General features: G+C 37.5%; 1 long non-coding RNA gene and 1 pseudogene across 4 annotated transcripts; one reads left to right on the top strand and one right to left on the bottom strand.

Annotated features, from left to right (window-relative positions):
* Positions 1–7080: 7080 nt before the first annotated feature.
* Positions 7081–17535, bottom strand: part of LOC130701589 (uncharacterized) — a 90588-nt pseudogene continuing 80133 nt past the window's right edge.
* Positions 14276–16430, top strand: LOC130701613 (uncharacterized). Of its 4 annotated transcripts, none has more exons than XR_009004117.2 (6): positions 14276–14749; positions 14808–14992; positions 15050–15262; positions 15332–15534; positions 15593–16057; positions 16127–16430. It is a non-coding gene; the product is annotated as an uncharacterized LOC130701613 (long non-coding RNA). The 4 variants fall into 4 exon arrangements; XR_009004118.2 differs by having other exon boundaries at positions 14276–14500; positions 14605–14749; positions 14808–15262; positions 16127–16429; XR_009004116.2 differs by having other exon boundaries at positions 14277–14749; positions 15045–15262; positions 16127–16429.

The raw sequence follows: 17535 nt of genomic DNA, 5'->3' as shown, positions 1-17535 counted from the left end.
CCGTTCTATCTTCCTCTTTAGAGGATGTCTTTTGTCTATTGTTAATGTTATGGTTACTTTCAGCAGCTAAGCCTTGCTTCACGTACGGTAAAATTCTATTTCTATTAACGTGTTTGAAACTAGGAAGAAAGGTAATGTAACCTTCATATGCTTGCACGTACATTTGGCTTTCTCTGCAGCATTTTCTGTGCCTAATTCTTTATTTTTTTATGTTTGCTAGCAGGGTGATTTGCAATCTTCTCTAAACTGGCCACGAAAGTCCGATTCTAGCTACACCGTTTGTTGGAAACCGTATTGAGAAACCAACTGCCTGCATGTCTCAAGATAAGGTTGGTTTACTATTAGAGACCTTAAAATTCATGTGATAAAAGTTTCTTTTATTGTTCGTGCAAGGGAATTTGGAGCTACAATGCCGGAGTAGTTCAAGCCTTGTTATCGTCTGTTGCTTTTTCTGTAAGTCATCAATTCTGGATCAACTCAAATTTTGATTGTACTTTTACGGGACACACTGTTTGATGGTTAAGATGCCCTTGGAGCGCTTTCCTCTTAGGGACATTTGTTCCAAATATGCAAAGCATAAAGCGAAATTCAAATCTTCTAGAAGAGTCTTCTCAAGGTGCCAAAATGTTCAGTTTGTCACTTTCTACTCAAACTATTATTTTTATTTTTATTCTTTCAGGATCTGTCAACTCCTCATAGAAATTACACTATCGCGAAGGTGTATGTTTATGATTTGCTTGACATGATTTGTCGTGGTCCTAAATCACCGTGGGAAGCCCCGATTAAACTGCAACATTTATCTTCCAACGTCGCTCTTTACGTCATATGTGTCGGGATGACGAGGAGTAGCCTTGAGGAAAAGAATGTAGAGTTGACTGCATTGAAACTTCAAACTTCTGTGTCTTAAAGGTAAGCTCTTCATATTTCCCTAAAAATAATGTAACGGTCATTTTCCGAAAATGCCTAACACCAGCATCAGTCCTGATATCTGATAGATACTAATTGGTTCCTCTAAACGTGGTTAATTTATGTTTCCCGAAGAACTTACCCAATGTTTCTTTTATTACTTAAAGGTTAGCACAATAGTGAGTTTCATTGCATCTTTTGTGATTTTATTAGGGACACCTAAACCAATTTGTTTTGTTCACAAGTAGAGGAAATCATTGCATTCCATTGTAATACTGGTTTAGCGTTCAGTTGCAATTTTTATATTAAGCATGATCCCTGCAAAACGGAATTCGTATGCAGGAATGTTCTTTTATTGAACCCCACCAACATAAAGAATTGCCCTTTTTGTCGTAAGTCTAAGAATACCATTCGCGCCCTGCACCCAATAACCCTTGTAGCGCTTTACTATCAGTGGTTTTTGGTGTCGTTAGGTACATGCGTCAGCGCATTCCCCTTTTCCAGCGATGCCCGAGATTGTTTATGTTTCGTATCCCTCATCACCAATTTGACGGATAGGCAAGAAGTATGAAGATTTCTTTTATTGTCCTGCCAAGTATTGCTATGAATGTGCGTACTTGTCAACGCTAATGAATTTCCAGCTCTGTGTTTCGTTTTGCCATGTCTAGTGAATCTGTGTCAGGCCAACGGCCTTTCTACGTCTTCGGCAGAACACAATTTCATATCGTAATTGAATAGATCTGTATCTGTATTTGTGGAAGAGGCCAAAAAGAGATTGTGGCGAGTATTTATGAAACTGCTAGTACTCTACTGTGTCTGAGATGCTCACTCGACTGGCTTCAACCTTCGATATGGCCTCATTTTATAGCAGCTACTGCCACCCTGATTCATCGCTTTGGCCCAGGGGCAACAAGAAGTTGAATTTTTTTGAATATCCAGTATTCTTACCCCACCTCTGTTGTACTGTATGGTGTAGTGAATAACCGTCTCAGGCTGCGTTTCCACCGCTAGCGGGGAATTTCAAAATTTCCAATTGAAAATACGCGGAAAGCAACATCTAGGTTTCACTGAATAGTCGCCGAATAATCCTAAAGAACAGCAATCAGTCTATTTAGATACAAACAAAAGGTTTTATTGAAACTGAGTTGTATTATTCTTTAGGACAAGAGATTTGGGGTGCACTTGTACAAGAACGACATACATTTCTCTGCATGGGTTTTTTTTTTCGTTTTCTTCTATGTTCTTCTTGTTCTCTATATTTTTCTTTCCGTTCTTGGTCTACTGCGGGTTTTTTTTTCAACTCACGCAAAAAAAAAAAATCATTCCCTTTGTTCTTTTAGCTAAAGGTTGGTCCAGTATTTTAACAGACCACGCACAGTGGGAAAGCGGTGGGAAAAAAAGGCAAAATGAAAAATACTTACATCCATGACTATAAAACAGGAATAGTAAAGAGATCACAAAGTGGATTTGACAGAAATAAAATGATAAGGTGTGTCTTCAATATTAGTTTGCCCTGCTTGATAACATAGTTCAAAATAGTCCATGGACTAGTTGGCTGTTAGTCAATTAGTCATCGTCACGAAGCAACTTTTCATCGATGCAAAATTCATCACCCGAATCACTTGATGACGATTCGAGTTGTTCTTCGTCGAATGCGAATTCTGAATAAATCAAAATCAAAATATTTCAGCAATACACCTGATTTTTTGTTAATAAAAAAAGCTTCCTACTTGGGTCTACTCTTGGCTCCAATTGCTGCTCATCGTCTGACGAATTATTAATCAACCAATAGTCAAAATCACGAGTCAGCCAAGGTTGCTTTAAGGCGGATTGCATGAAGCGGATCTATGTTGAACCTATTTCTTGCTTCCGGAGCGTCGCTTTTACTCCGCAACTAACGATGCAATGGGAGCTTTTTTCTGGAACTATGTAGCCATACGTGAACGTGTTCAGTTCATATCTACGCCGAATTGTAAAACGACACAATGGTTAAGGTAATACATTTCAACACGTTAACATTGTATCGCAAAAGATTACTACCTCAATCCATTAACATCGGCCACGAAGCTCAAATGGTTCTCCGAAAGTTCAATGGTATAATCGCTCAGGTGGCCCACAACGAACGTTACACAAACATCCTATTGAAATACGAAAATGTCTATGTTTTGACAATTTATGATCACATGTGCCCATTTCGTTGTAGGGAAGCGACTCAAAACTGTCCTTCAAAGGCTTCGTGTAACCGATTAGCGCTAAATTTGATTTCCATGTACAATTTGCTGCACCACCAGCTTCTCTTCTGATGCTGGGCCACTTTCACCAGATGCCTCGTCAGATCGACGAGAATCGGTATTTGAGTTAGTATCGTCACTTTCTTGAGATTTCGGAAAGAGGTCAATCCAACCAGGCGAAACATCAAATTTCAGGTCATCTTCTGCATCGTCCAGGTGTTGCGATTTGCACATTTTGCCTCGTAACTCATTTTCTTCAGCCTCCTTCTTGATTGCAGCCGAGTTGCGTTCGATTGCACGAAAATCTTCATCGTTTTCTAGCGAAATGGCATAATTTTGCTCTATCAATTGTTGAGCTAAATTTTGGGGCTCGCTTCCTTCGCGGTTTATCAGTGTAACATGGTAGTGCGGCCCTTTCGTCACTTCATCAGGAACTGTGGAGCGGCGTAAGTTGTGGTGTAGTATTCAGCAGCCTCTAGTATTGAGGAGCCTCTGTGTAGTAAAACGGGGCAGCATAAGTTGTGGTGTAGTAGGTAGGTTCCACGTAGTACGAAGTAGCAGCCGTGGTGTAGTAACTTGGGGCAGCGTAAGACTTCGGGGCTTCAGTGTAGTATGTCGGCTCGGCGTGGTACGACGGGGCAGCTGCCGTGTAGTAAGTTGGAGCTACATAAGATTTGGCTGCTTCTGTTGTGTGATAGGCAACTGCAGTGGTGGTCTAGCTGGGCGCAGCATAATATGTAGGGGGAGCTTCAGTATAGTAGCTCGGTGTGGCGTATGTCGTTGTGTAGTACGTCGGCGCAGCATACGTAGTTGTGTAATAAGAGGCTGTAGTGTAGTATTCCGGCGATTTGGTCGTATAGTATTGCGGAGGCTTGGTGTAGTAGCTGGAGGCAGCATATGTTGGTGTATAATACTCGGTCTTCTTAGTGGTGTAGTATTCGGGAGCCTTGGTGGTGTAGTAAGCTGGAGCAGCATAGGTTGTGGTGTAGTAAGGCGCTGAATTGGTGCAGTATGCAGAAGAAGACGAACCCATTGGTCCACCCATGGCCTGTCCAGCCATCACAGAGACAACGGCCAACAGCGGCATCGCGCCGTAGTTAGCTGAAATTAAGATAATATACACACATAAATCTCTTGCCCCAATTGAGCACAGCGAAAACACACACCAATTTATTACAATTGATTGAAACTAAAATTGATCACAGGTTTAATTCCTACGACTATATAGTAAAATTCAACATTAAATTACCCATAATTACAAAGTTGGAAAACACGATGTGAATAACCGATGGGAATTGTAGTACTGCTCTTGCTCAGTCGAAATGGTTTACTAGACTGAATCAAATTATGTTTGTCCTCTCACTTTACTGCGTCCAAACTCACCCTGTTTCGATTGACTAGCCCTGCGGGTTACGACACGCGCACCTGACAGGTAGTGACGTAGTAGCCAATATTCTTACCCCCAACTTACGGTTTGGCGTTTTTGTTGCTATGACATGCGTTGGGGGGGGCGTATTTTTCGTGAATTAAGACTGTATGCTTATTCTGTGCGTAAACTTTAATTTCACTTTAAAGCATTATACCCAAGAGAAGTGTAAATGTTTTTCCAGCAGAATCGTAACATTATCATTAAAACAAGTTGCGCGCTTATTTCCTTAAACCCATGTTGCAAGATGTGTTCTCTCACTGATTCATTCCTATGATTTGGCTTACCAGGAAACAAGGAAATCACAAAAGATATAATTTGTGTAACGACTAATGAATCTGTAATCTTTTCTTTTTCGTATTGGGACATTATAAGAAAAACGTTCTATTTTCATCCTCAGATATAAATCATTTGAAAGATTCACCTTTGATCCATCCAGATGCATATTCAAAAGCCATGTCGTGCAGCAGAAAAACGAGAAGCGGAAGTGGATCACGTATAGAGCTCTATCTTAAATGCATAACCCAAAAGGTGAACTAACGTTCAAGAAATCCTTTGTGGAATACTCATGGTGACAACTGAATGGGTTGTACTTACGATTTTACAAACAACCATTGTCAAATAGACTTGATGAGTCCTGGGAATGTGGCCTAGGTCATTGTTGTCAAATGCGGAAATTCAGAAAGCTGGATCATTGAAGTATTATGGCCCACTAGACACAATGAGCTGGATACAGCACTACTTATAGGTGTATACAAATGCCAAAAATAAGTAATGGCGATCCTAGATTGTCTCCAACTTATTTTCCCTACACAAGTGGAATAACACCCAGCCAATGCATGAACTCATTAATGCCAATATCAGCCGCAAGGTGATATGGAGTATTTTTGCATATCATTCACGGTGCGTGATGCCACACCCTAATTCGTGAGTGCTACATAATAATTAAAATTTGAAACATTGACTTAAATTTTTTGTTTTATACGTGTGGCAATAATTGTCAGAAATAAGCAATAAGGATACCACACTTGCTCTTTTTTTTCAACGGTTAATTGATTGAATGATAGAATGATATCGGACAATGTTTAATATTTAGGGGTAAATACAAATCTAAATATTGAAACTAATTGTAAATTGAACTGGATTATTAATATTGGCGCTCTCACCTACAATAACGCTTAGCGGATGCGTTAACTTATTAGTGTTAACATCGGCCACCAGGAGATATAGAGTATTCTTGCATGTCATGAACGGTGCGTGATGCCACACCCTAATTCGTGAGTGCTACATAATAATTAAAATTTGAAACATTTACTTAAATTTTTTGTTTTATAATTACCTTGTATGCTATTTATCACCATTCTCTGGATATAGTTCACTTATTACATTGTACAATAGTTTCACCGAATTTAAATGGGAGTTAGTTTAAGATGGAAAATGCCGGCTTGAGTTATCAACATGGTTTCGGGTGGTAATTCACTGTATATAATAGTTGCGTGAACATCTAACAGTAGCGGCAGTTGAAATGACTGGGTATGGCACCCTCCCAATGATGGGAATACTAGTAACCAAGAGTCTGTAAGCAATTACAACTCGAAACGTCAAGCATTGGTATGGGATTGGCCCACCATTCCAATGCAAAACTGAATAGAAATGTAAGAGCTCTCAGCTGATGTCAGGATGGATCGAATCAATAGCTGTACTATACGATTCAGTCCATCCGGGCAGGTCTGGAGGATACTAGTATGTCGGTCAAGTGCTTAGCGTAACCATTTTGGCTATTTTCCCAATAATTAAAATTATAACTGGCAAACCGAAACTCCTATCTCTGCCGAATATTTTGAGCATTTCCTTAACGTATAAATTTCAGGTTGAAACAAGGAAAAAACCATTAGCGATGAAAATGCAAATTGAAAAAAAATTTCGCTATACCATGCTATTCAAACATAAAACGTGAAAGCTAAATGGATTTTAACCACAATAATTAAACAATGCCAATGCGATAACGCAGTGAATTAATGCAACTTTGTGCTACGCAACTAAATATATAAATTCATGATAAATTTATAAACACGCATGGTATATTCTTGTAAATATGAACTAATGCATAATCGTGCTAAGAAATTACTATGTTGTACGAACACAAATTCAAATCGCTTCATCCACTTTATGGGATAAAGAATAAAAACAAATTGATTTGGTAACAGCATTATAGCTGTATTCGAGATTCCATGTAGCCTATAAACCACCAATAAACCACATTTGTATGGAACGACTAGTTAATGCGTAAATACATGGCAGGGAAATATTCATTTCGAGGAACGAGGACAGCAAATAATAAAACAAGATCTAACTCTTCCGTCGTCGAGCTTGACGGATAACACAATTTTTCACGATTAATAATACTAATTATTAATAATACGTTGTGGTGTATTCAGGAGCCTTTGTAGTGTAGTATTGCGGAGCCTTTGTAGTGTAGTATTGCGGAGCCTCAGTGTAGTAAGCAGGAGCAGCGTACGTGGTAGGTAGTATTCAGCAGTCTTTGTAGTGTAGTAGCGGTTCCACGTAGTACGACGGAGCAGCCGTAGTGCAGTAACTTGGGGCAGCGTAGGGCTTCGGGGCTTGTGCGTAGTATGTCGGCTTAGCGTAGTAAGATGGGGCAGCTGTGATGTAGTATGTTGGAGCTACGTAGTACTTGGGCGCCTCCGTCGTGGTGTAGTACGGCACAGTTGTTGCGTAGCTCGGAGCAGAGTAATATTTCGAGGCCTCAGTGTAGTAAGACGGAGAAGCGTACGTTGTGGTGTAATACTCCGGGGCCTTTGTGGTATAGTAGGTGGGAGCTTCGGTGTAGTAGCTTGGAGTGGCGTAGGTTGTTGTGTAATACACCGGCGCCTCCGTGCTGTAATAGCTCGGTGGGGAGTAGTACCTCGGTGCCTCCGAATAGTGCATAGGAGCCGGATATGTAGTGGTGCAATACTCGGGCGCCTTGGTCGTCTAGTACTTGGGGCCCTCGGTGTAGTAGCTAGGGGCACTATATGTTGTCTTGTAATACTCCGCCTTCGTTGTGTAGTACTCAGGAGCCTTGATGGTGTACTAGGATGCCGGAGTGGTGTAGCACCCGGATGAAGACGAGCCCATCGGCCCACTCATGGCCCATCCAGCCATCAACACTGTTAGTTTTAGTTAACGGTTTTCGTACGGAAAAATAGTCGGAAAGCGGTGGACAAGGGACGCATGATTTAAACCGACGAAAACCGACGGTACGTTTCCGAAAACGAAAATCGTTGGTTATTTTCCAACGATTTTCGGTAAGTTGCTTTGACGAAAATCGTAATAAATTCCCATCGAAATTGGCCCATATAATAATTTTTATTTGCAATTAAAAATAAACCCATAACCTCAATAGATGTAAAAATAAAAAACAAATAGGCAAATTGTTATAGAAACAACCGGGTTTATTATCCCATAAGTCAGTAAGACAGCGATCACACAATACCAACCGGTGAACCACTAAACACACAACAAAACAATAAGTACACAACTTTCTGTGTTGTTCACAATTAACATGTCATGATAAACTGTTCGTAGAGGCAATCAACATTCAGAAGACTAGGTAAAAATGCAAACTGATTGATCATTCATTGTCAAAACAAACATAATACTTCCTGTTCCTGTTCTTCTTCTATATTCGCATCATTCAGAGCGCTCACAAACTTTGTGAGGCAATCGTAATGGGAACCTTTTTCCTTCAAAGGCAATCCAAGCAATTCAGATTGCATAAATAGGCACGTTAGAATAGAAGATTTGCACCAACTTATATGAAACACGTAATAAACACATAACAGAAGAACAACTGCCTCCAGACTGGAATTGGAAGTTTGGGTGAATGGCTGTTTGTCCCTACAATTGTGTACAACTGTCCAACTTTTAGAATAAAGGGAGTCAATCTGGCTGCGGGCAATTTTCTAAGATATGAACTCATATCCCAAACAATCCTGTAAATTCAGATAAGACAAGTTATTCAAAGGGGTTATGTTATCCTAATACTTTATTAAAACCAATACCTCTTGCACATCTATGACGAATCGTCTACATTCTGGTGATCTTTTGCTGCCAGGGTTCAATAGCCACAGCAACTCCAGCGCTGCACAAGATTGGTAGTCTAATTTGAACCAGCAATATGTATTGTAAGTCTATAATATTAAAATTTTAAATTATTTTACCTCTCGGACTCACTTTGTATCAGAGATGTTGTAAGAGGAACAGTGAAAGGGGTGTTCTCACTGATTGCCAATTGTTCTTCTGCACCCTCTCGTGCCCTTGTGTTTGTCTTAGTCGGAGCTGTTGTAAGAAAAATGTTACGTCATGCCATTTAAAAATAAATGAAATTAACTTACAGATATTAATATGTAAATCCTGGACGATTACTCTTGAGCAGCTAGGCTTTTGCATGCTTGTGCACTGCAATGTGCTCAGATGTTTTACTGGTGAGTGGTCACCAACAGTCACCCATCGTCCTGGGAATTTTTCACTTTGCTTTTTAAAGACAAAGTCTGCATACTGGGACACCTGACTAAATCTGCTTGATTTAGCTTTTAAATACGTCAAAATCACTTGTAGATCAAAAGTGGACGAAGTACTGATGAATTCCAATTCGTATTCTTCTTTCCCATCTAATTCGACTATTATGGTTTTAGTAACCTCTTCCATATTCTTAAGGAAAAAAAATTATAAGAGAAATCTTAAAAAAAACAGCACAACGGAAAAGGAACAGGTACTTTCAGATAAACATAAATGTTATTTACCGAATTACGCACTCTATCGTTTTCCATTAGCTATACAATGAAAAGAACTGTCTGTTTTGAAGAAGAAGAAACCGTCTCCCAGTGCTGCCAATGTTTGTAGAACTGTTAAACTGTTTTCGATTGCCAATTATCATAACGGGTTTTGAATTTGAACGTAAAATATTAGCATCACAAAATACTGTGTGTTTAAAAAAAAATTGTTTAAAGTTCTTTACCTTTCTCAAAATTTATTTAGGAAACTTTACTTTATTATTTTCCAGTAGGATTTTAGAATGATATGGCCCTTTACGTTGTCAAAATAGTCAAGTAAAACAAATGTTAAAAAAATTTTAAGCTTTCACTTCGATAAAGGATGCTGTTTAGTCTTCTTTGCCAATGTAGCACTTAAAAAAATTTTAAGCTTTCACTTCGATAAAGGATGCTGTTTAGTCTTCTTTGCCAATGTAGCACTGTAGGGGTATAATGCGGAAATCGGTTACATATGCCGTATTTCACACATAAAAACCGACGAAAACCATTAACCAAATGCACCTTTGCGGAAATCACTCGCGGTAACGTTTTTTGTTGGTTTTTAACGAACGAAAAGCGTTAACCAGAGATTACCTTTGCGAATATCGCAAACTCCGCTCGATAATAGTTACCCCTAACCGACGAAAGGCGTAAACCCCAAATTAACAGTGAATGAAACGGCCAACAGCAGCATTGTGACATAGTTAGCTATAAATGAAAAAAGAATGCAGTTTAACAATAAATTTAAACAAAGAGCATCATCAAAGTGATGCAGTTCGTTTCAGTAAGATACACGAGTTAGTGGGCTAGCCTTGTTTTCCCCACATTTACCAAACATAAATCCAGAGAACATGGAAAAAACTAAGATCAGTTACTGCTATGGAATTTAATTATCATTTATTACAAAAATGACTTTGAAAGTTTTTCTCGAAAACACTGGGCTTTATCCAAAATACTTACCCATGATGTGAAAGTTGATTTGATAATGAACGGCTGGATAACACGACTTTCGGTACTACAGTTGCTGATGGATGACTCCACTTGACTGATTCGAGCTTCGCTTTGTCATTGTTTTATATGTATTTGTGTCTCCCTAATGCACGTCACTAGCCTATGGCATTGATAATTGCAAGGGCAATATTATTCTTACCCCACCTTTATGCGTATTCTCTTATGAACATTCTCTTCCCTTTTAGCCGTTGGCAATTAGGGTAAAAAGCCGCGCATTTTCTTGTCTTATAATTTCATTCAAAACGTTATGATGGTTAAAAAAAACCTTCGTAGTGCACAACTTTTGAAATATTCAAGCTTTATTTAGTAAAAAAACGGACGACGTGAGTGAAATTGGATTCACTCATCTAAAAAATTGGAGAAAATGAGGGTAAAAACTATCGACAGAATTATGGTTTCTCAACTATTAAGACGAAACTTTCAACGCTGCATGTTGGTGCCACTTTCCTGCGAAGGCCGAACAGAGCTAAACCTTAATTGTGGAAATAGAATGCGAGGTAAAGGTACGACTCCGTATGGGTGTATCGAACCCCGCATACAATGGGTAATTGGCGGAGAAAAAGGCCCAGACGAAAAAGGCCCAGACGAAAAAGGCCCGCGAAAAAGGCCCAGACGAAAAAGGCCCATACGAAAAAGGCCCACTTTTTTCCAAATTCAAAAGTGGGCCTTTTTCTCCATTGGACTGGGCCTTTTTCTCCGTTTAATTTCCATGTTCCCACAAACTTTATATTTATTTTCAAAATATATTTCCAACCTCCTATTCCGTGGAAAGTGGAATGTACATAGGTTGCTGAAACCGTTACCTTCTATAAGGTTTGCCGAGATCAAACAATGTTAGCGTATGTACGTTAGTTAATCTTTGATTATTTATTCGTTAGCAATCTGATTTCGGATTACGTTAGTATTTATATATTGCTAATATCCCGTTAAATAAAGTTCATTTTTCACAATTTTTGTTTATTGAACTACTATCGGCTTTTTTTAATATAATACAAGAAATTAATGTTTTTCGCACTTAGCCTTGTTCTGTCCACCCTCTTTGATTATTCCCCCAACCCCCAGTCCATCTCCCTTATAACTTCCCTTTGTCGATACTTATGCCATAGGTAAAGACCACTGATTCGTTGTGAATAAGGAAACTGAATGAGTTCCGCGGGGCTTTTGTGGTTGCTGGGAACAAAAATATATGTTACCACGAAGACTAGTTTATTATTATTAACATTTGATAAATAATGTTTATAGGAATAATAGTACAAACTTGAACTATCGTCTGAAGCAAGGACCAAAACAAAGACTATTGTAATCCAATATTGATTCTAATACCATTTATTCTTTATACATTTTCAATTCTTTTAACAATTACAAAGAGCCCAATAAATATATTAAAATCATAACCTACTGCTATAAATGATTTTGTTCGTTCTTCGTGTCCTGTTTTCACCTTTTGTACATTTTCAAGCAGCTATTGATTACCTAATTACACATGACATACTACATTGAGATATAAGGAAGCTTTACACTTTACGTTAGCAAAGCTACTAATAATGACAAATCAATTTTCTACTACGACGGATTTTTTTTTATGAGAGTCTCTTATTAGTGAAGACACTAAACCTTTTAAATTGAATCTAAGATTTTTTTTCTTCAAATTTTCCACGATCATGGAAGGCATATCAGTGTATTTTTCTAAAAAACTATCACGACATGGCTGCACATGAAAGAACACAAGTTTAGCTGATCCATCAGTCAGTATCAGTTTTTCATGCGATAAATTTGCCTTTTTTCTTTAGTTTATTCACTTTATGTTCTTTCTTTTCAGTTTTCTTTTTCTTAATGTTGGCTTTTCTCCTTTTCTGTTGTTATTCCCTTCTCTTTTCCTTTTCTTCGATTCGTTCAGCGCAATTTTTGTTACTCTCTGATTTGATTTGATCTCGTTCATTATTCGGTTTGGCAAGCAATTCCACATAGTCTTTTACCTATTGCAATACAGAAAGGTTAAAAGTTTTCAAGATCTTACAAATATTTTTGTCAAATTGAAAGTTTACCTGAAAACCTTCAGCTATTTGCAGAGCACCATTTCGTGCCTGTTTCTCTTCAATACTTCTTGCATTTTCAACTTCAGCTTGGCCTACCAAGATTTTCATTTTTGGTTTAAGTTTTATTTTCTTTCATTTTAATCGTTGCCACTTCTGGATCTAAAGTGGTCTTATTCAGAATGGGTGAGGAATTAGATAGTTCTCCAAAGTCAAATTTGCCGGAAACTAGGCAGCCTCCACTGTTAAAAATTGGTGTTGCCAGTGTACTTGCTAGTCTTGCTTCAGGAATTTCTGTTTTAACAAACTCTGAAAGACCAGAGGTTGATGACACAGATGCTGCCTTGGTGGCTCGAGCATGTTTGGCAATTCAGGACCTCTTCTTCTTACTTTTCCTTTTTAATTTCTTGTTCATTCCCTCTAACTTCCGTTTAAGTTTGATTTTCGTTGTCTTATCAGACAATTCCAGCTTTTTCCCTGAAAATCAATGGAATAAACTGGCCGGTCTTCCTTAAATGTAAATGTTAACACATACCTGTTAAGTGTGAGGTGTTCATTCGGTTTATGTTCTTTATTTTCAGTTTTCTTTTTCTTAGTGTTTGCTTTTCTCGTTTTCTGTTGTTATTCCTTTCTCTTTTCCTATTCTTCGATGCGTTCAGCCAACTTCTTTTACAATTTGATTTGATTTCATCTTGTTTCTTAATAGATTTAGCAAGCAATTCCACATTGTTTTTCACCTATTGCAATACAGAAAGGTTAAATTATTTAAAATCTTAAAAATATGTTTGTCAAATTGAAAGTTTACCTGAAAACCTTCTGCTCTTTGCAGAGCACCTTTTCACGCCTGTTTCTCTTCAATACTTCTCGCATTCAACTTCAGTTTGGCCATCCAAGATTTTCACTTTGGCTTTGAGTTTTTTTTTTTATCGTTGCCACTTTTGAATCTAAAGTGGTCTTGTTCAGAATGGGTGAGGGATAAGATAGTTCTCCTAAATCAAATTTGTTGAATACTAGGCAGCCTTCACTGTTGAAAATTTGTGTTAGCAGTGTACTTGTTGGTCTTGGTTCAGGAATACCTGTTTTGACAAACTCTGTCGGATCAGAGGTTGATGACACTGATGCTGCCTCGGTGGCTTGTGCAAGTTTGGCAATTCAGGACCACTTCTTGTTATTTTTCTTTTTTAATTTCTTCTTCTGCAATTTTTCTAACTCCTTTTAAGTTTGGTTTTCATTGTCCTATCAGACAAATCCAGCCTTTTCCCTGAAAATGGATGGAATAAGCTGGTCAGTCTTCCTTGAACGTAAAGATCAACACATACCTGTTAAGTGTGAGGTGTTAGCTGCTAGACATTCTTCTTGTTCAACACCAACCTTATTGCTATTGAGATCGTCAACTGTAGATACACTTTCAGTTGGAATGTTGGTCAATAAGCTAGCAATGAAAAACTCTTCAGGAGAGAGTTGCTTTTTAAGAGCGACGATGTCAATGGACCCTCGCGTTTTATAAGGCTCTTGATTTTTAGGGTCCTCATTTCCTACAAATTTTGTTTAGACGTCACTTTCAAGTTCTTGTTTTCTCTTTTTCTATTTACAAAAACTGCCTCTCATATTATAACCTTTAAACTTTATTATTATTTACCTTGATCTCTCAACATTATCACTGATCACTCCATAGATCAAACTATACGAAACAATAAGTCTATTGTTATTTTCTTTAGGGAACGGCATTTTGAAGCCAAATCTAGCGTCAGGACGCCACAAACAATGGCGGACGGTGGAAAGCTGTTATTAAAACTTTTAGCTAAAGCTTTATTAAATTCAACAAAATTTAGTTCCTTTGTTATTGTTCTATTATTATAATTCATTATTATTGTTATACAAAGGAACTAAATTTTGTTGAATTTGTAATAAAAGAATTAAAAATTTTAAAAATTTTATGTTAAAAACCGTCCGCCATTGTTTGTGGCGTCCTGACGCTAGATTTGACTTGAAAATGCCGTTCCCTGAAGAAAATAACAATAGACTTGTTTCGTATAGTTTGATCTATGGAGTGATCAGTGATAATGTTGAGAAATCAAGGTATATAATAATAAAGTTTAAAGGTTATAATATGAGAGGCAGTTTTTGTAAATGGAAAAAGAGAAAACAAGAACTTGAAAGTGTCGTCTAAACAAAATTAATAGGAAATGAGAACCCAAAAAATCATGATTTCTAGCTTATTGACCAACATTCCAATTGAAAGTGTATCTACAGTTGACGATCTCAATAGCAATAAGGTTGGTGTTGAACAGGAAGAATGTCTAGCAGCTAACACCTCACACTTAACAGGTATGTGTTAATCTTTACGTTTAAGGAAGACGGGCCAGCTTATTCCATCTATTTTCAGGGAAAAGGCTGGATTTGTCTGATAGAACAATGAAAACCAAACTTAAAAGGAGTTAGAAAAATTGAAGAAGAAGAAATTAAAAAAGAAAAATAACAAGAAGTGGTCCTGAATTGCCCAACTTGCACAAGCCACCGAGGCAGCATCAGTGTCATCAACCTCTGATCCCACAGAGTTTGTCAAAACAGGTATTCCTGAACCAAGACCAACAAGTACACCGCTAACACCAATTTTCAACAGCGAAGGCTGCCTAGTATTCAGCAAATTTGATTTAGGAGAACTATCTAATCCCTCACCCATTCTGAACAAGAACACTTTAGATTGAAAAGTAGCAACGATAAAAAAAAACTCAAAGCCAAAGTGAAAATCTTGGATGGCCAAGCTGAAGTTGGAATGTGAGAAGTATTGAAGAGAAACAGGCATGAAAAGATGCTTTGCAAACAGCTGAAGGTTTTCAGGTAACCTTTCAATTTGACATACATATTTGTAAGATCTTAAATAATTTTAACCTTTCTGTATTGCAATAGGTAAAAAACAATGTGGAATGGCTTGCTAAATCTATTATGAAACAAGATGAAATCAAATCAGATAGTAAAAAGAAGTTGGCTGAACGCATCGAAGAATAGGAAAAGAGAAAGGAATAACAACAGAAAACGAGAAAAGCCAACATTAAGAAAAAGAAAACTGAGAAGAAAGAACATAAACTGAATGAACGCCTCACACTTAACAGGTATGTGTTAACATTTACATTTAAGGAAGACCGGCCAGTTTATTCCATTGATTTTCAGAGGAAAAGCTGGAATTGTCTGATAAGGCAACGAAAATCCAATTTAAACGGAAGTTAGAGGGAATGAAGAAGAAATTAAAAAGAAAAAGTAAGAAGAAGAGGTCCTGAATTGCCAAACATGCTCGAGCCACCAAGGCAGTATCTGTGTCATCAACCTCTGGTCTTTCAGAGTTTGTTAAAACAGAAATTCCTCAACCAAGACTAGCAAGTACACTGGCAACACCAATTTTTAACAGTGAAGGCTGCCTAGTTTCCAGCAAATTTGATTTTGGAGAACTATCTAATTCCTCACCCATTCTGAAAAAGACCACTTTATATCCAGAAGTGGCAACGATTAAAATGAAAGAAAATAAAACTTAAACCAAAAATGAATATCTTGGTAGGCCAAGCTGAAGCTGAGAATGCAAGAAGCATGGAATAGAAACAGGCATGAAATGGTGCTCTGCAAATAGCTGAAGGTTTTCAGGTAAACTTTCAATTTGACAAAAATATTTGTAAGATCTTCAAAACTTTTAACCTTTCTGTATTGCAATAGGTAAAAGACTATGTGGAATTGCTTGCCAAATCGATTAATGAACGAGATCAAATCAGAAAGTAACATAAATTGCGCTGAACGAATCGAAGAAAAGGAAAAGAGAAAGGAATAACAACAGAAAAAGGGAAAAGCCAACATTAAGAAAAATAAAACTGAAAAGAAAGAACATAACGTGAATAAACTAAAGAAAAAAGGCAAATTTACCGTATGAAAGACTGATACTGACTAATGGATGAGCGAAACTCTTGTTCTTTCATGTGCAGCCATGTCGTGATAGTTTTATAGAAAAATACACTGATATGCCTTCCATGATCGTGGAAAATTTGAAGAAAAAAAATCTTAGATTCAATTTAAAAGGTTTAGTGTCTTCACTAATAAGAGACTCTCATAAAAAAAAATCCGTCGTAGTAGAAAATTGATTTGTCATTATTAGTAGCTTTGCTAACGTAAAGTGTAAAGCTTCCTTATATCTCAATGTAGTATGTCATGTGTAATTAGGTAATCAATAGCTGCTTGAAAATGTACAAAAGGTGAAAACAGGACACGAAGAACGAACAAAATCATTTATAGCAGTAGGTTATGATTTTAATATATTTATTGGGCTCTTTGTAATTGTTAAAAGAATTGAAAATGTATAAAGAATAAATGGTATTAGAATCAATATTGGATTACAATAGTCTTTGTTTTGGTCCTTGCTTCAGACGATAGTTCAAGTTTGTACTATTATTCCTATAAACATTATTTATCAAATGTTAATGATAATAAACTAGTCTTCGTGGTAACATATATTTTTGTTCCCAGCAACCACAAAAGCCCCGCGGAACTCATTCAGTTTCCGTATTCCCAACGAATCAGTGGTCTTTACCTATGGCATAAGTATCGACAAAAAGAAGCTATATGGGAGATGGACTGGGGATTGGGGGAATAATGAAAGAGGGTGGACAGAACAAGGCTAAGTGCGAAAAACATTTATTTTTTGTATTATATTTAAAAAAGCGATGGTAGTTCAATAAACAAAAATTGTGAAAAATGAACTTTTTTTAACGGGATATTAGCAATATATAAATACTAATATAATCCGAAATTAGATTGCAACCGAATAAATAATCAAAGATTAACTAGCGCACAAACGCTAACATTGTTTGATCTCTGCAAACCTTAAAGAAGATCACGGTTTCAGCAACTTTTGTACATTCCAAATTCCACGGAATAGAAGGTGGGAAATACAATTTTCGAAACAAACATAAAGTATGTAAGAAAATGGAAATTGAGCGGAGAAAAAGGCCCAGTCCAATGGAGAAAAAGGCCCACTTTTGAATTTGGAAAAAAGTGGGCCTTTTTCGTATGGGCCTTTTTCGTCTGGGCCTTTTTCGCGGGCCTTTTTCGTCTGGGCCTTTTTCGTCTGGGCC

The sequence above is a fragment of the Daphnia carinata genome, chromosome 1, assembly GCF_022539665.2.
Source record: "Daphnia carinata strain CSIRO-1 chromosome 1, CSIRO_AGI_Dcar_HiC_V3, whole genome shotgun sequence".
Taxonomy (NCBI): domain Eukaryota; kingdom Metazoa; phylum Arthropoda; class Branchiopoda; order Diplostraca; family Daphniidae; genus Daphnia; species Daphnia carinata.
The sequence above is the reverse complement of the archived record's forward strand: the minus strand, read 5'-3'. Positions and strand labels throughout refer to the sequence as shown.